Here is a 23,134-nt window from a genome sequence, read left to right as displayed (position 1 = left end):
ACACTCTGGGGCATGAAAAAGATTGCTGAAATCTCTGAGGGGAGTTTCCTTGGGTATTTCCTGGCAATTTTGAGCTTTATAGACATACACTTTGTTTCTTGGTAAATGTTAAGAGATGGAGTGCTCTGGCAGAAATGGAAGGGACAAAAAGCTGACAAGAATCCTCTAGGGAGGCTTTCCAACAGAAAACCTTTTTTTTCTTTTTGAAACCATTATAGTCAAGTGGGAGAATTTCATGACTAGTTGTCTGGGGCTTATTTTCTTTGTCAGATTTTATTTCCTTTTTTTTTTTCAGAGCAATTTTAGATTTATAGTAAAACTGAACAGAAGGAATGGAGATGTTCCATATCGCCCTGCCCCCAGGCATGCACAGCCTCCCACCCCATCATCAGCACCTTGTACCAGGATGGTACATTGGTTCCAATCCATGAACCTGCACTGACACGTCATTATCACCCAAAGTTCCCAGTTGACCTTAGAGTTCACTCTTTGTGTTGTACATTCTGTGGGTTTGGCCAAATGTATAATGACATGTATCTGCCATTGTTTTGTCATAAAGAAGATTTTCACTGTCCTGAAGAGCCTCTCCACTGGTTTATCTACTTCCCTCGCCCTCCCAGTCTTGCCAACCTCTGATCATTTTATTGTCTCCATATTTTGCCTTTTCCTTCTCTGGGATTTTTTTTTTTTTTTTTTTTTTTTTTTTAGCTTTGTTAATTAATCTCAAACAAGTGTTTAGCTGGGAATGTGTCTGTTTCTCATTTTTGGGGGTTCTTAAACTCATTTTGTGGAACAGGCTTGGTGAACAGCATTATGAGAGTCCTAGGCATAAAACATATGGCAATTGTGTCATTGCCAGTGGCTTACCTTGGTCCCCTGTCCCCTGGGCACTTTGAGGGGTGATAAAATGGAAGACTACACCCCACTCTGATCTTTGTCCTGGTCAGAGTGCCAACAAAAATACAGTTCCTAAAAGTATCAGGAAGGAATCGGATACCAATATTTCCGAAGGTAACATCTTTCCGTTGCCCTAGATCTAGGCTGAGTTTAATTCTTCAGTTTGGAAAAAAGCCACCATATTGGGTTACCAGTCAACTGAGCCTTTCATTCAGTACTGGCATCTTGTCACAGTTCATGACTTGGTGGACTCTTCAGTTTGTTTTGTATTTACCATTGTAACTTATTCATGGAAGTAGAACACTTCCTTATGTGTTGCTAACCGGCATAAAATGGTTGAGAGTTACATTGTCACAGAGTAGCTTATTGAAGGCGCTACCTAAAACCAGTTTGTAATCCGGAGATGAAGCATTAATAAAACCAATGTTATTAACAACAAAGGGAAAGACATGGGTTATTGAACAAGTAAGGATCTGTACAGAGGAATTCCAAGGCCTTTGAGAAGTAAACAGTGAGGCTGTTCCCCCCCCCCCCAAACCTTAGCTCTTTATCTTTTAACAATCATAAATTCTACAAACAAGTTGTACTATGATGCAGAACAAGCCCACTCTCTTTATTTTTTTGTCCTGTCTGCCTTTCACCTGAGGTACACCTGGTTGGCAGGCCAGGCTACAAGGAAGTGATTAATTTTTCAACTTGCAAAACAGCAACAAAAATGGTTGAAAAACTGTTAGATCTTATGTATTGATTAGGGCTGAATCATTGGTCATTTTCAGAATTTTTATTTCATATTTATAATCAGAAATGTCATCTTTTTGATTTGTTTAGGATGGTATTTTTCCCCCCGAAGTATCAAAGGGCTCAGAATAGTGGGGCATGTGATTTAAGTACCTTTTTTATTAAATTATGAAGACAAGGAAAACCCACATCTTCCTCTTTTATGTTTTTCTGTGATTGCCATGATTTGTCACTAATTATCACAATTTTGAAAGATTTGGTAGGAGCTAAAATAATAAAAGTTAGAAGGTGATGTGGGAACAATTATAATGTTTGTTCAGTTAGGGTATGCCTTAAAAATGCATTCATTAAACCACTGTGTTAAAACAATTCAAGAGAATCCCTTGAATCTAGTAGTAGCCTTTTTTTTTTTTTTTTTTTTAAAGTCATTTTACTATTTAGGGACATAAAAATTGGTTATTTAGTTTTATATTTAGTTACAAGTATCAAGTCCTGTAAATTATAACAATATTATATACAGTAGTAAAAAAAAAAAAAAAAAACACTGGATTTTTAGTTTGTTTTTTAACTTTGGGACACTGCAGTAAGAATATATGACAAGTTACTGTCTACCTTGATATTATCCAGAAGAAACACAAAGTTGCATTAGTATCTTTTAAAATGTTTTTATGCGAGAAGCCAGTTTGGCCCTGTCCTCTTAAATTTTCTGGCCTGAACTGCATTAATGTAGTTGGCTGAGGTAAGTATAATGCTAGATTTCTCTTTTCTTGTTTTAGTTTTGGAAATGCAAATGTTTTGGAAACTCCTCAATCTGCAACCATGGTTAAAAGCTCTTGTAAAAAAAGATCTAATCAAGCTGTCAAAGAGATTACTTTTTTGTCTTATTTAAGACAGTTGGGCTGAGCCCCAGGAGAATGCTTTCTCAGGTACCCACTACTGTCTGTCTCCCTTAGAAAGAGGCTTCCTTTCCTTGTGCTCTTGGCCTGCTGGTCATTTGGTTCTGTGTTCCGGTCTGAGAGCATGCTTCTCTGTGTGGAATAGTTATATATTTTTCTAGTCTATCAGTATGACATTTAAGCCAGAAAAGTCCAGTACTACTGTCGATGTATTGACTAAGACTTGGTGGCTGGAACATTGGCCTGCAGCAAGATTCAACTGCTTGGATATTCCATTTCAGCAACTGAATGAACGCTGTGTGTTCTTCAATTGGAAGAGTGTGTCTTAGTCCAACTTGGCATTGAATGTGCATTTTCACCCCAAATCCTACCTCCCGAATGGTTAAAGGTCATTTTTAAGAATAATGAGGAAGCAAATCCAAATCAGTAAACCCAATTAGTTGTATGGTGTTCTTTAACTACCTTGTCTTTCATTCATTCAGTAACAGCATGAAGAGCTTTCTATACTCCCGCCAGGTATCGGTTGCCCCCTCTTCAGTCCCTTGCACCTGGTGTGTACCTGTCCGATTATGCTCAGTGTATTTTGCCTTATTCCATTGGCGTAGGAGTATGTCATAACATCTCTTTGATAGGATGGTTCTCTTGCCTCTTCTAAGCAGGGAGGCACACACACAAACACACACACCTGAGGCTTTGTCATCTCTGGGAGAGTCCCTCTGATGTTCCCTGAATCATTGTTTGGTCTTTTGTGAGAAATACCTTTTCTTCTTTGTCATTCTCATACTCTGTCAAATTTCCAGGTAGTAATGTAATGATAATCTGGCCCCTTTGGGCTCCCCCCACCTCCAAATGTTCTTCCAGCCTTCCCTTTGTGTCTGTGTTACTGGTCTTGCCCTTGAATGGGTCCTTCATTTTGACCACTGAAGCAAAGCGAAATTCTTGCCTTATTATATCTAAGTTTTAGAATTACTGGAATTTGAGCATGACCTAGTTGTTTGGATTGAATTAGTCATTGTTTTTAATTTTACAAAGGTTATTCAATATCTTTTTAGTTTTAGCTTTATTAATATTGATGCTCCTTGGCTTTTATTTTATTATTATTTTTTTTGAACAGGCTGCTTTGAACTCCTGGGGACTTTGTTTCGTGTAAAAATAAAAACCTTACTCATGCAGTGGAAGACGAACCGCGTAGAATTAAACGCAAAGACTGGAAAGGTCTCGGGACTGTTCAAATGAGTTTAACTATTAGACGACTTCTTTCAGTTCCAGGGTAGAATTGCAGGTCATCTCTGCACAAGTGGTTTAGAATTTTCCAGAGAAAGTGTTTTTATTTGTTAACAGGCATCTTATGTTAACAGTCTGCTGCCTGTTCCTCCTACTCCCCAGTAGACCTTGCCTATTTTGGTTTTTGCTCATCTATTTCATCAAATACACTTTTACAAGGTGTGCTTCATAGAGCTCTTTGGGGGGTTGGGTAAGGGAATGGTTTAGGAAAACAGTCTTACCCGTGTCCGAGAGAAATGTGGGGCTTCACCCAACACATAGGAAGAGGTAACTGGAGAAAGGATGGATTGGACATGTCTAGTTGTTTTCTCCCATCAACTCCTTAACCGGCTTCTCTCCATTGGAGCCTATTTTGATTAAGGACCATAATCAGATCCATAGGGTGCCTTTTACTTTAGGTTTTGAAAACCAGAGGCAAGAGGTGGCCTCCCTTGTCTCCTGCAGCCTCGGTGCTCTTGTGTCCAGGTAGTGGAGAGCTTCTTCACGTTCCCAGTCTCTGTGGAAAGTACATCAGATGGGGTCTGCTTAGGGCAGGTCCAGCCTAGCCTCAGATCTCCCAGGATCCGCTTATCTGGTTACAAAACCAGGTTCTCTTCTTCAGGGACTGGCAACCTTCACTTCAGTGGGGAGGGGCTAGGGAGCCCCACTTAGCCCACATGATCCCCTGCTGCCCTAGCACTCGGGAAGCTGGGCCTCTCACCGCTCGCCCTCAGAGGGATGGAGGCATCTCAGATGGCCGCAGAATGCATGTGACCACGTGTCATCAAACCACAAAGACCCTCTCGCATGTAAGAGATGCATTATTACCTACAGTGTTCACCCTCCCCAAGTTCTGATGTCTTGGGCCATGGGACAACAGCAGTCTTTGCCTGACACAGGGCTGAGCAGGTGGAAGGGGCTCAAGGTGCCTTGGTTATTTTGAAAGAAATCAAGAAATTCTAGTGACTCTTGATTCCTTGCGAGAGCTTTGTGTGTTTATGATGTTGTTTATCTTAAAGCTTGTAGTTAAGGGAGGTACTTCTGATTTCCCCGCGCGATTGTTCTGGTATGCATATTCCTGCCCTCTGTAGCCATCTCTTAATTCTGACAGAAGTGGGAGGGTGGTGGGCCAGGGGCAGCTTAACAGGGTGCCAGGGTGAGTTGAGTGAGGTCAGAGTTGACCACTGAAAGCCCTTTGCCACCTGACCTCATGTTCATTCTCCTTGAGGCAATGAACACCCCTTCTTCCCAAAGCCTACTGTTCTGTAACTCTCTCTAAGGAAGCTCCAACCCTCCCTAACACTGGCTTCTATAAGAGGAAAAGGATAGATGAAGAGGAGCATGAGGATGTGATGGGTGGAGGTGGAATGGGTCTGGGAAGAAAGATATTTCTGGTGGTTTGTACCAGCAGCTTTGCCTTCTTCCTGGTGATGTTGCTTTCCAGAAACTCTGTCCTGGCTAAGCCCGCTGGTTTTACTTCATGGAAGAATGTGGAAGAGTTGCTGGCTGACATGCAGACACAATTCTGTATATGGTGTATACTATGGAGGCAGCGTGGATAACAATTCCCAGACACTAGTGCCAGCAGGACTGACTTATTTGTGGAAATGGAAAAGGAAAAATTTTGAGTTATTTTTATTTTTGGCACTGAATGCTTGCAAACATTTTCTCATATTTTTCCTTCCTTAACATCATCTCTTAGCTGAAAATAAATGAGGCTTGATTTCTTAAAGAGTGAATTAGTGAAAAGCCATCAGCCACATTTTGCTTTCTTTAGCTGTAAATTTATGGAAGACAAAGAATACAAAGTGTGAAAGCCGCAGAGGCAAGAGGCTGTGGGCAGAGGTGGGACAGAGGCATGGGGTGACTGGCATGGGGTGACTGGCGGTTGATTTGCAGGATCATTGTAAGCCAGGAAGGGACTTCCTGCTCATGGCCTGCAGCCTGGGCAGCCAGGCTGGTCTAGCTATTTTGTTCACTTTTGCAAATCTGTGCACAAGTGTGCTTGGGAGAAGGGCAAGGAGGACAGGAAAACGGGAGTGATGTCAACACTGCTCCTTGGCTGCTCCTGCTGGTGTGTGACCACTCTGCTCTTTGGGTGGGGTGGCTGAATGAGTCAAGCGCCTGCTGCTGCTGCTATTGCTGCCCCCCCCCCCCCCCCCCCCCCGCTTCCTTTTCTCTTCCTCTTTTGAGGCGGAATTGACATAACGTGAAATTAATCATTTAAAAGTGAACAATCTCTGGGCATTTCCCTCCTTCACAGACTTGTGCAACCACCACCTCTAAGTCAAGTGCTTGTCTAGGCAAGGAGCGCTCGGGCTGTGGGTGGCTTTCTTCCTGGGGCGAGCTGGCTGGGAATTCTTTCCCCAGGCTCTTGGTGGGAAGTTTCCTTCTAGGGCATGTCTTAAGCAGAGTAGGGATTGGACTCTTGTGTTGGCCTTGAGATGCTGCATTGATAGAACACCTTTTCCCAGGGTTGTTGTGAGAACCCTCTGTTCAGTGTTGATAAGAGGACCAGACACAGGCCATCCCGGCCCTCTGTTCTGTCCTGTGGGGAATATGATTTAATGGGGAAAAGGTACACACATGGGACACTGGGAAGGACACAGGGAGGAGAAGCACATGTGAGTGCTGGGGAATTGCTGTCTTCTGCACACAACTCTTTTTCTCATCCATCTTGAGCGGATCTGAGGGAAAGGGGGTCAAGTGGCAGTGGCACAGAATTAGGACATTGCCAGATGAAACAGAAAAGTGGACCATATGTTTATTAGCTTGGTTCTGTCATCAGTCACTGTTGATACAGCTACAGGCAGAAGTTTGCACTGAACTGAGAGTTTTAGGAGAATAAAATAAAATCAAATCTGACCTTGGGCCACAGGGAGCTGAGGTGGGGTCTTGGCTAATGTCATTGCCCATTCTACTTTTTTTCTTTTTTGACACCTGGGACTGAATCCGGGGTGCTTCACCACTGGGCCACATTCCTGGTTCTCTTATATTTTATTTAGACACAGGGTCTTGCTGAGTTGCTTAGGGCCTCACTAAGTTGCTGAGGGGCTTTGAACTCATGATCCTTCTACCTCCGCTTCCTCAGCTGTTGTGATTATAGGCATGCCCCACCACATCCGTTGATTCATTGTCAGTTCTTGAATATATGGAATCTGACCACGTATGGAGAAAATCATTTGTGTATTTGAGAAATTACTGGAAAGAGAGAGAGAGAGAGAAAAAAAAAAAAATCCTGGCTTTCGAGTTTTCCGGACAAAAAGAAAAAAAAAAAATGCTTGTGCTGAAAGAAAAACTGGCCACAGCTTTGAAGTTTACTTGACATGGATGAGGACGAGGTGGGAAGCAATGCCCCAGTCATTCTTTCCAATTGCTTTTCAGTCTGGATCATTTGTTTGCAGACCAGGCAGACCTTGAGAGGGTGTATGTGAGGTTTTCCTTAAAAGTTCCAAGACTTATCGTCCTTTTTGAAGGAAAGAAATGGTTCTTCATCAGGAATCTCTACCTTCCTCAGTCATTTATGGATTTGCTCCCATTTTGGAAGGGATTGAAGTCATCAGTCATTTCCAAACACCAAACATTTTGAATGATCACTGACTCAAAAGACAGTGAATTAAAATTGGACGCTGTTGTAATAAAAAGAAATGACTGCTCTTTAGCTGTCTTTGTTGAGGGATGCTTTGTTGTAGTGCTTTCCTATTACTAGGCTATAAATGTTGAGAGAATTAAAGAGTTAATTTTCTTAGATCCTCCCTACCCCTAAGATGAAACGTAGGCTATTAACACTGTGTTAGCACCTGGTTACAGTAGTGGTGAATTCTGGGGTTGTAACATCAGCTTTCATCTCTTCCTCATTCCTTCTCCTTTCTTTCTCCCTCTCTTACCCTTCCTTCCTTTCCTTCCTTCTATCCTTTTCCATTTTTTTGACAAAAGAGGTTTTTTTTTTTTTTTTTTAAAGGTAATAGGAGAAATATAAAATTAGAAAATATTTCTCTTAGGTGCTGTTGTTTATCAACTTTACTGCTGCAGTGAGGTTTTTATTTCTCAGGCCATAAAGTTTATTTGTTGTGTGTACCCTCACCTCTGTCTTTTTGAGAGCATAGGGGTGGAGAAGATGATGAGACTGGGTGACAATGTTGGGACTGTACCATGTTCCAGAGACAGCATGAAGTGCCACGTATGGGCCATCTCCTGCAGTCCTGCAGGAACCCTGTGAAGTAGGTATCATTACCACCTTCATTTTCAGATGGAGAAACTGAGGTTTAGAAATTAGGTGAACTCCCCAGAGTGAGAGGGCTCTGGGGTTTTAGCCCAGCCTTCTGTTCCTACCTGCTGCCTGTCCTGCCTCTCAGTTGACTTAGGCACACTTCCCAGCATGCACAAACTCACCTGCCTTCCCTCCTCTTTCTGTGTTACTATGAGGTGGACCTACAGAGACCTGCCACAAGAGGCCTGCAGGGGTCCTAATCAGGTGGGGTAAGAGGTAGAGAGAGCTCTGCTGGGGGTCTCAGAGAGGAATCCATGATGATTTCCAGGTAGTCACATAAAGAATTAGAGAACAGGGGCATTTCCAATTAGAATGGCATTTAAACAGGCAAGAAGGGCTCAGGCTGGGTGTGTTTGTGTGGATAAGTATATATACAGAAGCATTTAGCAATGGTAATAAGGAAGACATAATGCATAATATTTCAATTATGTTCCTGAACTGGATGACATTTGCCAGTCACTCCTGCTGACCCATAAAGTAGAATTTTGGAAGCTTTATCCTAGTATGTTTCTTTATCATCAGGCCAGACTCTGTTGAGCGCATGGAAAAGATTTATGGCTGGGACAACTGAAGGGTGGTTTCAGATGATTTGCTCAGACCCATGATCAAATGATTGTTGGGCTAACAAAACACTTGCTCTGTAGATCCATGTCTTAGCATGCCACTGGCCACATCCGAGGCCAGGGAGAAAAGGAGCATTGGTTATTCTAACAGCCAGAGAGCTGCATGCCTGTGTAATCCCTCGGAATGTAGCCAAGAACATTGATTTTCCTTGCTGTACGTCTTACCCTAACAGACCCCGCAATAAAGGCAAATTTGGACCTAACACAATTAACATTTTATTGTGGGCCTTTTGCATTTCAATCTCTATATACTTTCTTTTATTTCTTTATACTTTCTTTATACTCTACAGACTAACTGAAAATATATTTTTAATTAACTTTTTTTTGCTGTTGGAACACCAGCTCTTACACATTTTATTTGTTTGGACATGAATTGCCATGCTGAGACGGTGGTTTCTTGCACCTTACATCCTATGATAGGATTTGAATTTGTCTTCCCTTGCTTCTCATTTATCAGAATATACTTATATACATTTTAGTTGAAATGCTAGGAAGTACAGGAAAGTTTTAAAACTTACTTTTTTTACCTATGTTTACTCCCCCCACCCCCATTCCTGGGGATTTAATCCAGGGGAATTCTGTCAGCAAGCTACACTCCCAGTCCTTTGCTTAGCCTAGCCTTGAACTTGAGATCCTTCTGCCTCAGCCTCCCAAGTCACTGAGATTAGAGGCATGTGCGACCCATGTCCAGCTACGTTTAGTTTCTATTTTGACATGAAACAAAGGATTTTGTTTAAAACGGAAGCAGTATGGTATGGCGGTTAGTTGTAAGGGTTCTGGGGATAGACTGCTGGGTTCCAATCCCTGTTCTACCACCTGTCATCTGTGTGATGTTGGGAGTTGTCATGGTTTCTGTCTTATAGAGTGGTCCTGAGGATAGAGTTAATGCAGGTAAAAAGCTTAGAAAGATGCCTGACACATGGAAGCAGTCAATAGATGTTGACTCTTGCTGTGACTGCCAAAATTCCAGAAGATTCAAAAGGCTAAAAGGTATATTTGAAAATCTGATAAGGTTGTGGATAAAACTCTTCTTTTTTTCATAACAGGGGTGGAGAACAGTATGATCCTTGTTCATAAATACCTTATGTCTTTTAAAAAATGCTTCCTCCCCTTATTAAAACATACAGATTTGGAGGATACAGTTAAAAAATTGCTCAGAGTTGATATACAGCATAATCATACTACATGTTTTGCTATTTCTTTCAGGTATTCCCCCCCAAACCCCACCCCAACTATAAGCTTAGGTTTTAAAATGCATAGTTATTTTGTTGTATAAATAATTCATATATTGATTTTTTAGGCCAAATCTATTGTGAATATAGTTTGATGGAATTAATACCTACACAATAATTATAAGAGTACATTAAAGTGATTTTACCTTTGTTTGTTAATGTTTTTGGGTACTGGGATTGAACTCAGGGGCGCTCAACCACGGAGCCACATCCCCAGCCCTATTTTGTATGTTATTTTGAGTCAGGGTCTCACTGAGTTGCTTAGTGCTTCTCCATTGCTAAGGCTGGCTTTGAACTCTCCATCCTCCTGCCTCAGCTTCCCAAGCTGCTGGTGTTACAGGAATATGCCACCGTGCCCAGCTACCTTTGTTAATTTAACCTCATGTTATCTTGGTGTAACCATATGGACTCTTTAAGTTTTTTTTTTTTTTTTTTTAAATTCTGTGATGACTGCATTCTCTTATAAAAGTTCTTTCCTATTTGGACAGTAATCTCCAAAGTGGAATCATTGCATGAAAGGCAAAGAAAGTCATTAAGTCTCAATTCATATAGATGTTGCTTTCCATGAGGGTGGCACAGCTTATATTTCTATCTACTTTGAATTCGAGATCTCTTTCTCTGTGCTTGATTGACAATGGATGTTATCTTAAAAAGGCACTAACATTTAATGGAAAAACGGTATCTCACTGGCAATTCAAAATTCTGATCTGTGACTGTGTTTCTTGTAGGTACGTTCCCTAATTGTATTGCTGCTTTTCTGAGTTCTCTGATAATGCTATTTAGCATCATTTGAGTGGTTTTTGTTTTTTGTGTCTTACATTGTTTTTAATTTTTTTGTCACAGTGTTTTACCAGTTTATATTAACTCTTCATATATTAAAGGTAATAGCCTCATAGCTAACATATTTAAGGCATTTTTTTCTAGCTTGTTTGCCTTTTCAATTGCTTAGGAAGTTTTGATGTTTTAAATATCATTCAATACAGTTGATAGTTCCTTGTTTCTTCCAGAACTTTAAAAAAAATAGCATTATTATTTTTTTTAAACACACAAAAGTAACAGAAAAAAATTACACAGTGATTTTTCCCCCTACATAATTTTAACTGACATTAAAACAAATAATGTCTGTATTTGAATAGGAAATCCAGTAGCCAATGCCCCCAACCCTTCCCAAGCTGGGCTCATTTCTCCTCTGTAAAATGTTTCTTATGATTTCTTTCAGGGAAAATAAGACATGTATTTGCATATATTTTACTCAAAGAGATCGTGCTATTATGCTCATTGTTCTGTACCTTGCATTTGGTCACTTAAGAGTACAGTTCGGATATGCTTTCATATGAGTAGTCCTAAACCTATAGCCTGTCCATGTATTTATGCCTCATATAATATTCTACCCATGACTGTACTGTTTAGTCAGACCTATACTGACAGACCTTTGTTCCTTTCCAAGTTTTCTTTTTTATAGATTTTAAAAAGTTTAAGAAATACTCAATTTTATTTCTTTCAAGATTAGCAGTCCTGCTCTGTGCTCAGAACACTCTTGAGATGCAATTAGAAAAAGACAAATCTCTGAATCAAAATGGTGGGACATAAAAAGAGGCTTGGGAATTATGAAAGCGTAATTTTGTGATTTAAAACAAAGGTAACGTTTTTAATTGGCCTTTGTGATGCATATTGGAACCCCATTGTTTTCCTCATAATTATGCATTTCACAGCTTCATTTATCCACTATCACAGAATGCAAGATGCAATGTTTAGACCTAGCAATAATTACAAATCTTGCATGTTTACAAATAAACAGACCACGGATCAAAACAAGACTGTGGCAGCAAGAATAATGCTGTGGCCTGGTAAGAAATCAATGAAAAAAAAAAATTAGTAATGAACCGTATCTCGCTGGTTCAGAACACTGTGCAGCCTTCCTACCCAGCTGTTATCCAGAGGAAATCTGCCTGTGCCAGCATAGCCCTTTTTCCTCTCTGTCCCAGGCTTCCCCTCTGGAGTTCTGCCCTGTGACACTGTCGTATTTTCTAGACCTAGGCTTGGTGTGTTTTGCATAGGACCTGTACTTTGGATGTTTTGTCCTCATAGCAAGTGAGGGTATAAAATTTAAGAGATTACCCACATTGTTTGCTTTTCTCTGTGGGTAATGAATAAAGAATGAGTCTAATCCAGCACACTAAAATGTGTTTGACCTGGAAAAACAGTAAACAATGAAATCCTGTTTTAGTTGCTTTTGTGTTTAAAAGATAGTTATGGGCATATTATTTTTGAAGCTAACAAAGTCATTAGTCAGCCTCGTAGAGTTAAGAGTTTTTTTTTTCTTTTTTTTTTAAACAGGATCCATTGAACTGTGGTCTTTAAATTCCCTCCCCTCATCCTAAGTGACCAAATCAATACAGACAGTTGGAAGGAAGAGGGCAGGCCACATATTCCTCTGAACATGTTATTAAAAAAATATATTCACTGGGATTCTCTTGACTCACGGCATAGCTGGGGTGCCTTTGATTGGAGAGGGTTGCTGCTCATGAATTGCATGGAAAGAACTAAAAATAGAATTGTGAATTTTCCAGAAGAACATTGTGATGCTAAAAAACAGCCCTCTGGTCCTCGGAGAGCTGGACTGTTTTGTGCCCAGGATAGGATAGGATGGTAACGAAAAAAAAAAAAAAAAAGGGATGCAAAACCTCTGTAGGGTGCATCTGTCCCCACCGCTGATACCACTTAGCCTCAGTTGGCACATGAAAGGCACATCCCTTGTTGTCCCCTTCTGGCTCTTCCAAGATGTTTTGGTGCCTCTCTTGGGCGAAGCAGGTGTTCTTTTGAATTTACTTCCTTTATTAAGCCTCTGTATCTATGTATGCCTTTACCCCTCTCCAAGAAAAACACATGTGCATGTTCTCTGCTTCTCCCTGGTTTCTACATTGTTTCCGGATTCCCCCCCCGCCCCCCCCCCCTTGATGTAGGGAAAGGAAATATCCACTGGTTTTCTGTTTGGTCATTTCAGGAATTTGCCTTTGGCTGTGTGGCCTGGCTTCTCTGTAGCCACACTGAGCTGAGCAGAAGCCTGCCAGCCTCCCCAGCCACTTCTTGAACACCGTGGGTGCTTGTGAGTCTTGTCTGTGTAACATGGCACAGCATTCAAAGTTTATCCAGATAGCAGGAGTGATTGCATCGTGTTGATCTCCAGGGCTGTTAAAATTTTCTTGCTTAGCCAGAAGAACAGGTGACTGTTTCCAGCAACAGATAAACTGCCCCATATCCGGTCCCCGGTATTCCACATGAAGGAAACCACGGGGTCAGAATGCTTATGCCGCCCCCTCTCCACAGTCTATAAACCTTCTGATTTACGGTGCCATTTATGATTCAAGACACGCTCATTCATGGGGGATCTCTACTGAGATCGTGACCCACTGTAAACCAGGAGGAAGAATCAGGAATTAGAATGGCATCCATTGTTCTTTGTTAGGAAAGAATCTGATTCTTTGGTTGTAGACAAACACTGGCTTTTGAAGAATCTGGTGTTGTGTCAGTGGCTTTGTTCATATCCCTGCAGAAACATGCTCTCTCGCCTTCTAAGGATTCAGAAGCATGTGTTACACTGGTCATTTCGTAATGCTTAGAATCTGGGTATGTGTTACTCAAAGCATGAATAACTTTCTGCTTCATCCTCCCCTTCCCACCATGCCTCTCCTCTGACTTAGCTCATTTCTGTAAAGGGGCTGATCTTCATCTCAAGAAGTCTCTATGGTTCCATATGGAGGGTGGCTTAGAGCAGTTCTCTCTCTAGCTACAGCCAGAGGTGAGAACTGGCATGTGGCTTTTTTGCTTTCTGCTAAACCAGAATCAGAGAAAGAGGTCTTACATCCTTTATCTTTGGGTGAAGCCAGAGGCAATGGATTAGGAAGTAAGGAGGCAAGGACCTCTGGGAAGCTTCCTTAGCCTCCTTCAGCCTCAGTTTCTTTACCTATAAAGGAAGAGAAATAGTCCCAATGGCTCCAAAGCATTTGCTCTTGCTATTACTGTCTCCTCAGATATTGTGAGGATGAAGTGATTACTGGACATCTAGAGTAGTTTTTACCAGGAGGTAAGTGCTTAGTAAATGTGAGCTCTGATTACCATGCTTCCTGCTCACAGATGAGGGATACTAAGGCACAGGAGGGCCGGGGACACACAGGATATAGCAGAGTCCAGGCTGTTCCTCAGAACCTTCTGTCTGCTACCACCCTAGACTGCGTCTCAGGAAAATAATAGCTTCCACCTGTTAAAGGTGGGTGATTATTTGAATGAAAATGGGTGACATGGGCAAAGTGCTGGTGGTTCTTTTTAACTTTGTAGCACTGGACTGTGAACGTTAACTGGGGACCTGCCATGTCTAGGCACGGTGCAGGGAGTGCATAGGAGGTGAACAAGGCCCTGATCCCAGGGAGCTGCAGTCCAGGGAAGCAGAGCAAACACAGTGGCAGCGCTGTGTGATAAATTCCCAGGGCAAAGACCTTCTGAGGAGCAGGAGAGGCCCAATCAGGGTGTCGGTCGAGAGCCAGGTGGGTGAGGTAGATGGATGGGAGGAGGTCTCAGAAGTCAGGTATGCTTGTAGGCTTTCTGAAAAACACCAGGGTCACTGAGTAGGGTGGAAGGATGAGGGCTGTACAAATTACTGGGAACCCAACGAGTCACTTATCAGTGCCTATCATGTGTAAATATTTTCAGCCTATGTATCTGATTAGTTATTTTTTTTTCCCTAAAGAACTACGGGTAGCTCCAACATAGAGCTAAAATAAAGCCTGATGATCCCCGCCCCCACCCCCCACCTCCCAGGCAAGAGGAAAATATTGAAGCCAAAGGGGAACTGTTGGATTCACATTTTTGTAGGACCTCTCGGGGCAATAGCAGAGAAGGTGGATTTGAATGGAGTAAAAAAGGAGTGGGGAACCACTTGAGATCATTCAGGGCCCCAGGCAGGTCTTTAGGGACCAAGGAAACAGGATCTGGGATGTTCATGAGGTGGAGACCTAGCTCCTCACCCTGAGATCCTGAGGCATGTCAGGGCGACTCTGCTAGCTTCAGTTTCCTCATCCATCAGACCTAAAGCAGGACTCTGGTTTAAGTTTATGGCTCAGGATAAATTTTAACCACCATAGGGGGGAAAAAAACAAAAAAACAAAACTGGGGCATTTATTTTGAAAACAAAAAGCAGAAGTGATTTGATAAGGTTGATCTCAAAGGGACTGTTCTGTGTTGCCTGCTTTCTTAATTGGTTTATCAGGGTTGTTTAGTCCCCCTCCTAGATGGATGCACACTGAGCGAATTCCAGAAGATTTATAGTCTCATGTTTGTAAGCAGTGCCATTTGCAGAAGAATAAAGTTCCCCATTTCTTAAATTTGGAAGGGTCGTGTAGAAATAAGAGACTTTATAAATAGTATCTGGTAACCTTTCTCCACTAAAATATTGAAAGGATGAATGATGCTGATGGTGGTTTGCTTTGCATCATGAATTATGTATGCAATGAGCCTGGAGTTCTTTATGGCTGCGCATCACGAATCTCCTTTTGTTCTAGGTTATTTTCAGTGGTGGTGCTTGTAAAAGAGAGGTCAGAGCAAGTGCATTAAAGAGATCTGTTTGGTGTAGGGTGGTTGGTTTTGCTCTCCTATTCTCTTTGTTGCTTTTGTTTGTGCTTCATTGTTTTTTTCATTATCAGGTTTGGGGAGGGCTCCAGTAGAGGCCCCTGTGGTGTTCACAGCTGTGGGTTGGGCTAATGGTAAAGCACAGAGCTGGCACATCTCTCCTTGGCTCATGACATTCCCAGAGCAGCTCTCTTCTTGGAGTCTTTTCCCATTCTCTATGCCCCTTTTAAATTCTTCAAGGCGGTGACAAAGATGTGACAGAGATCTGACAAAGATCTTTACACACTATGCAAAAGGAGTTAGATTTTTACTTTTTGACCTAGCAATAAAAATAAATTGGAATACATGATTAGGAACATATGCATGATCTTTTCCCCTAGCAATTTTCTCTGGACTCTTGATGAATTAGAGAGGATTAGCCTGGCACAGTGGTGCACGCCTGTAATCCCAGCGACTTCAGAGGAGCACAAGGATCATAATTTTGAGGCCAGCCTCAGCAATTTAGTGAGACCTTGTCTCAAAAGGAACTAGGGGTGTGATTCAGTAGTTGAGTAGCACCTCTGAGTTCAATCCAAAGTAATGCAGGAAACAAACAAAAAAAAAAATTAAGGTTAAAAAAATATAAAATGGAGCAAAGAATTAGTTTGTGTACTCTGATGAGATATCAAGGGCACTGTTAAAATTTTACACACAAAGTAATGATGACTATAGTGAAAGCCAATTGCAGCATGGCTTGTTTTAGTCATTTACAGCTTCTTTCTATACTGGAAGCTGCTACCTGTGTTTTGGGGGTGCACCTCCCAACACAGGTGCCATTGTAGGCTCATTGTAGCAAATTGGAAAGGACCTTGCCTATGTACTTCATTGTAGGTTGGTGAGACGCTCCAACTTTCACAAGATGGTCCCAATCAAAAATGAGAGTAGTTGAGAGTGACTCCAAATTGAGGTGAGCCCAAGGCCAAATGTCCACCTCTGAAAGTGCATATCTGTCTGCCAAAGACTGGTTCCAATGTATTCGTCAAGAGTAACAGTTAATCAATTTATAGTCACTATAAAACTGTTGGAATTGTCCTTTTGGGGGGTTAATAATGGGTTTTAGCTCATGCTAGATTTTTAAAGAACGGTTTACAAGCATAATTATTTGACTGAATTTAAATTAACTAAAAGAAGCAAAGCAGAGCTCATGCAGTATAGAGAAGCGGGGTAGCATCTAGAATTTCCATGCAGGTAGATGATATTTATCAGGATATGTATTCATTCATTCCTGTATATATTCAGCAGGAGGTTACTGAAGCCCTCTGGCAAGGTCCAGACACCATGGAAGGTCATCAGGTACCGCCCTCTCAGCCTGTCCTCTGAACTCTGTCCAGAGGGGAGATCAGGCTTGTGCACAGCTCTAATTCACCATGAGAAGTAAATTCACCAGAGCATCCTGAGAGTTCAGAGGAGAAAGAATCCTTCTAACCATGGGCCATGAAGAAACCAGAGTTCTATGTATCCACAATAGGAAAGGCATGTTGGGAATAAGAGGTAGAGTTAAACACATGATCTCTATTCTTCTAGAGAAGTCATCACATCACTGTTTTTTAACCTGTCACCAAAAGTGTGTAGTAATTAATAATTTTTGAATTATTCTCATGTAATAATACTCTGCATTACTTTTGAAACCCTGGGGTTAAAATGAATAATAAAAGAGTAGAAACACTGATTATCTTTAAACTCTTTTTCTATGTGGACCCTGTAAGGAGGTACATATATATGTACCACCTTTTATTTTTCTGTTATTTTAGGAATTTTATTATATACTTTTTTGTTCTCTTAGGAATAGTTAAAAGCATAATTCTAAGAGTAACATATTTTAAACTTGTGCTATAAAAATATATCAGAAAGTTTATACAGTGAAAAATTGAGTGGGTCTACATACACTAATTATCATTTTGATTGTAATATGAAAATCATTGTCTTTGTTTAATTGCATTATCTGTTAGCACAGACTTGAAGTTCTCAACCCGTTTGCTTTATCATCTTTCAATCTGAAGACCTGTTTTTTGTCTCCTGTTCTATTGTATTAGAACATCTTAGTAATATGAGACATATCATGAATATATTATGTGTAGCTGAGCTGTATATTAAAATAGAAGATATCAAGCTACCTCTAAATTTATAGTGGTTATTTACAAATGATGGAATTACACCTTAAAATTGTCTCATATATATCTCCCTATCCTCCAAAGGCACCTGATTACTCAAGGAAACTTGTGATTCATGAATTCATGTCATAATTTTATGTAGGGTTTCTTGTGGTAATTGCTTATTAGGGTAGTTTGCAAAATGAGAGAGATTCAAGTAGTAATATGAACATTTTCCATCCCACTCCTGCAGTTCTGTCTTCTGCATACAACAGATGGTGACAGTCACAGTGAGAATATATAGGAGATCAGAGGGAAGGGACTAATGGCCATATAGTATCACCGACCTTTCCTACCAGGTCTAAGATGAGTCTTTACTAGGTAGCCACAGATCCTCTTCCTGGTTCTCATTTCAGTGCCTGAGTTCTAACTTCTGGAACAACAGTGCTCAATTAGAAGGAGAGTTTGGAGCAGGCAGCGTGGACTCCAGGGGTGTGAACCAGTGGGACAGAGTGCTGCTCCTTGTTTCTTCAATGTTCTTATTCGTTTAAAGAAAGACAAGAATAAATCCACTTTAGTCAAGAGTAAAGCTTTTCAAAAATTGCCCAGCCAAGCCCTGGGGGACCCAGAATTTAAGACTCTTCATCATCATCTCCTTCTGAAGGTGGCATATGGCTTGGTATTTTTTCTGTGGCTGTCCCGTTGGGAGAGCAAACTGAACCAGGCGCTGGTGGAGGACAGCTGTTCTTTGGTAGGAATAACCCCTGCCTTAGTTTTTCTGTCTTCCTGAGTAAAATAATAGAATTCCAATGGTTTTATATAAACCATCCTTCTGACCTTTTTGTTTTATGAAAATTAAATTCTTCTAAGATACTGAATATCCAATTTGGGGACAAAAATAGTTGACCTAAGTAGTGGAAAGGCTGAACAGTGGCAACTCACTTTCACTGTAGGAGAAATTTCAGAGAAGTTACAGGCAGCTCACCTTGAATATTTGAGGACCTGACAGTTGAGTGATATAAAATTGTACTTAACAGTCATTTTTCAAAAGTAAGAGATGTTTTCCAGGGAGCAATTAATGCTACATATCATCTGCCTTTCAGCATGACTCACTCTCCAAGGGTGCGCCTTGGCTGAGTCTCTGGTTGGGTTCCAGGTCCATCTGAGTTAGGGTCATGCCTAATCTTCTCTCTTCATCTCCTGAATCTAGCATCTCCTTACCCACTCTTAATGATTACATCCAGAAATTTCTGACTTTAACAAAAATTTTAAAAAGTTTTTTTTTTTCTTAAACTAAGTGGAACTAAGTCTTTATGGGGAAGTAGTTTCTCATCTTCTTATCTTGAAGATGAAATGTTATTATTATCTTTAAACCTAGATGGAGTCCTAATTTTTTTTTCCAGAAATTAGATATCCCTTTTAGTAGCTCATGTGTGGTCCAAGTATAAAATCAAAAGATATCCCAAGTCATCTGTTTTTAGAAAATCTTAGCGCTGTGATACCACCTCATCGCAGTGTGTCTGCCCTCTGCCCTTTATTCTTTCTCTGTCACCCTCTTTTTCCTCCTCTAGAGAGTATAGGTGGGTTTAGAGGTAAGTGACTGCCAAGTGATCTCAAGTCCAAGGGCTTCATACTGGGATGCGACTGTTAGATGATAAACACATTTTGGAACCGTGTAATAGGTAGCCAATACAAATTATAGGAAGGGTATAGCTAATGTTGTGCTCATTGTGGTTCTGTAAGATGATATAAATATGTTTGAGTATTTTAGTAGAAAGAAATGTAAAACATGGTCTTGTATTCTTTTATATTTTGACTTGTCTGAAATCTATCAAGGTCAAAAGAAGAATACTTAGAAGATGATTTGGTCCCAGGAATATTGAAAATAGTTTTACCTGGTGGTTTTTTGATATGAAGACATTGTGTCTGCTGATGTCTAAAAGGGGGTGTCTAAATGTCTAAGCATGAAGTTGGTGAGACTCATGCCCCTCACGTTGTACACTGGATAGCCTGCTTGGCCATTAGCAGTTTTAGTTGGTTTGGGGGAAAAATAGTTTTGTTTGTTCATTTTTTTTTTCTTTAGTTATGGAGGGTTTTTGGATAAGGTCCAGACTCTGAGTGACCCAGGCCACAGTCTGGTTTAAGGATTGGCTTGTCCAGGACATGTTTCTGTGAGACAGGCCAGGGATATAGACATTAAATGATCAAGATGGAGGTTAGAGACCTTTTGACTATGTGGTTTGGAAAAATAAAGTCCCGGGGGTTCAGGGGACCCATGTTGGTGGAGCAGGAAAAGAGAATCTGCTGTAATAATATAGGTGAGGTCATCTGGTGGGGATTCTTTATGCCCCATCTAAGTAAGAAACAGAGGAAGGCCTGTGGGGTGTCACTGGAATACGAGGAAAGAACCACTGTTAGTTTTTAAAAGGAAAAAGGGAGAATGAAGGAGTAATGGCACCATTTGGATTCTGATGATACATATACCACTGCGAGTGAGTGGTCCCATGGGGAATCAGCCTGTGGTTAGTAAATTTAAAAATGAATAATAATCCAAGGGGAGGACTCTCACCACCTGATTGTAATACTTACCTAAAACTCTAGTTATTAAGATGGTGTGGTATTGGTTTAGGTAGAGACAAACAGGCCCATACATATATAGGCGATTGATTTTTGACAAAGGTGCAAATATGATTCCCATGAGGAGAGGATAATATATCCAATGAATGAGGCTTAAACAGTTGGATAACTGTATTTATAAAAATGAACGTTGACCTGTAGTTCACATAGAACACACAAATTGACTTGAAATGGATCATAGGTATAAATGTAAGAGCCCAAACTATAAAAACTTAAAAAAGCACAGAAGAGATTTTGACTTTTGAATAGATAAATATTTTATTTTTTTAAAAAAATAGACTTGTTTTAGGTTCCCAACAAAACTGAATGGAAGACACATAGCCCCGTCTACTTCTAACATTCCCACTACAGTGGTACTCGTTACAGTGGATGAACCTACATTACAGGTCATTATCTTCCAAAGTCCATAGTTTATATTAGGGCTCACTCTTGCTGCTGTGCTTTCTATGGATTTGGACAAATGTACAATGATACATACCCATACATTGTACTGTTGTACAAAGAGTTTCACTCTCCCCCAAATTCTCTATGCTCTGTCTGTTCATCCTTTTTTGAAAAAAAGCAAAGACTTTTTTTTTTTTTTTTTTTTTTTTAAGCATAGGTACCATGTTAGAAAAAAATTATACTTAATCAAAATGAAAAACTTTTGGTCTTCAAAATTTCTGTTAAGAAAATAAAGAGGCATTCCACAGTTAAGGAGAAAATATTTGCAAAATGCATACTGGATTTTAAAAAGTCTTACAACTCAATTGTAATAACTCAGATTAAAAATGGGCAAAAGATTTGAATAGGCACTTTCCCAAATATGCCATATGAATGGCAGATAAGTACATGAAATGATGTCAGCATTGGACACTGGATAAATGTAAATTATAACCACTGGGAGATGCCACTACATGCCCTTTACATTGCTAAGATTAAGATTGGTCATACCGGGCTGGAGATGTGGCTCAAGCGGTAGCGCGCTCGCCTGGCATGCGTGCGGCCCGGGTTCGATCCTCAGCACCACATACAGACAAAGATGTTGTGTCCGCCAAATACTAAAAAATAAAATAAATATTAAAATTCTCTCTCTCTCTCCCTCTTTCTCACTCTCTCTCACTCTTTCTTTAAAAAAAAAAAAAAAAAAGATTGGTCATACCAAGTGTTGTCAAGGATTTATAACAATAAAGCTTCCTTCTTGGGAATGAAAAATGATACAGCCACTTTGAGAACAGTTTGTTACTTTCTTATAAACTTACATTTGCCATACAGCTCAGCAATTTCATTTCCAATTTTTTACCCAAGGGAAAAGAATTTTAAAAATTAGGTTTTAAAAAAGGTTTATGCAGCTGGGCACAGTGGCACATGCCTGTAATCCCTGCCATTTGGGAGGCTGAGGCAGGAGGATTCCAAGTTTGAGGCCAGGGCCAGCATCAGCAACTTAGCAAAACCTTGTCTCAAAAAAAAAAAAAAAAAAAAAAAAAAAAAACTAAGAGGACTGAGGATGTAGCTCTGTGGTAAAGCACCCTGAGTTCAGTCCTTAGTATGAAAAAGCAAGCAAGCAAGAAAGAATGCATAAATGTTTATTTTAAAATTTTTCCCATTGAGTTGTGTTTTCATAGAATATAAGTTATTATTTAAAATTTATTTATGTATTCCAACTTATTATACATGACAGCAGACTGCATTTCAATTCATAGGACACACATAGAGCAGAATTTTTCGTGTCTATTGTTGTACACAAAGTAGAGCCACACCATTCATGTCTTCATACATGGACTTAGGATAATGATGTCCTTCTTATTCCATCATCTTTCCTACTGCATAAATGTTTATAATGGCTTTTCTCATAATAGCCAAATACTGTAAACAACTTGCCGAGTGAGTGGATAAACAAATTATAGTATACTACTTAACAATGAAAGAAATGAACTTCTGAGAGAACAGCGTGTATGACTCTTTGAAGCATCATGCTAAGTGAAAGAAGCCAGACTCAAAGGAATGCATACAGTGTAAGTCCATTTATGTGGAGTTCTAGAAAAGGCAGAACTGCTGTCATGATAGAAATCAGGTTGGGGCTGGTGGTTTAGGTAGGGAATTGAGTGCAAAGGGCCACAGGGGGACATTTTTGGGTTGAAGAAAGTGTTTCATGTCCTGATTGTGGTGGAAGGTATAAGACTGGATACATTTGCCAAAACTCATCAAATTCAACATTTAAAATTATTGAATTTTGTTATGTATCAATTATAACTCATTAAAGTTAATATAAAAACAAGCTCTGATTAAAATGATTTCCTTAGATATCTGGAGACATACCTTTTCACATTACTGTGGCTCATGCCTTATGATTATATCCTGTTTATGAATACTTTGCTAAATGGAGCATTGCTACTAAATGAGTGTCTAGACTGTTCATCTTAGTTGATGTGGTTAATCATGTTCTAGAACCATATGAAATTGTTGATGTCCAGTCATTTTTGACCTTTTATAAAAGCAGCACTTTCTTGTGGCTGACTAATAGAAGAAGTTCTGTTTGCTTTTTTATTTCATTGGAATGACTCTTGGCAATGGTTATATCTCAAGACTGGCAATCGTTAAATTTCAAGGGTTTTATAAGACAAAAAGCCTCAGTTTTTTGTTCCAAGTTACACATTTTATTTTGTCTTGTTTTGCTTTAATTCAGTTCAATAAATGTTTTATGTCTCTCTGCCACTTTTAGGACATTCTGCTTGGAATTGCTGTGGGTTGACATAAAAAATGTTGCCTTAACCTGAAATAATTTAGGTGATGAAATTAGAAGACACATAGACCTTGATCATAGTCGTTCATAAGGGACTATGAAATA

The 23,134-nt window shown here is 40.2% G+C and overlaps 1 protein-coding gene across 2 annotated transcripts in view; it reads left to right on the top strand.

Moving 5' to 3' along the window:
- The window catches only part of Mfhas1 (multifunctional ROCO family signaling regulator 1), a 94,448-nt gene that overhangs the window by 4,123 nt on the left and 67,191 nt on the right, over positions 1 to 23,134 (top strand). The gene's annotated exons all lie outside the window — the stretch shown is intronic.

Source organism: Callospermophilus lateralis, chromosome 4 (assembly GCF_048772815.1).
Source record: "Callospermophilus lateralis isolate mCalLat2 chromosome 4, mCalLat2.hap1, whole genome shotgun sequence".
NCBI lineage: Eukaryota > Metazoa > Chordata > Mammalia > Rodentia > Sciuridae > Callospermophilus > Callospermophilus lateralis.
The sequence above is the reverse complement of the archived record's forward strand: the minus strand, read 5'-3'. Positions and strand labels throughout refer to the sequence as shown.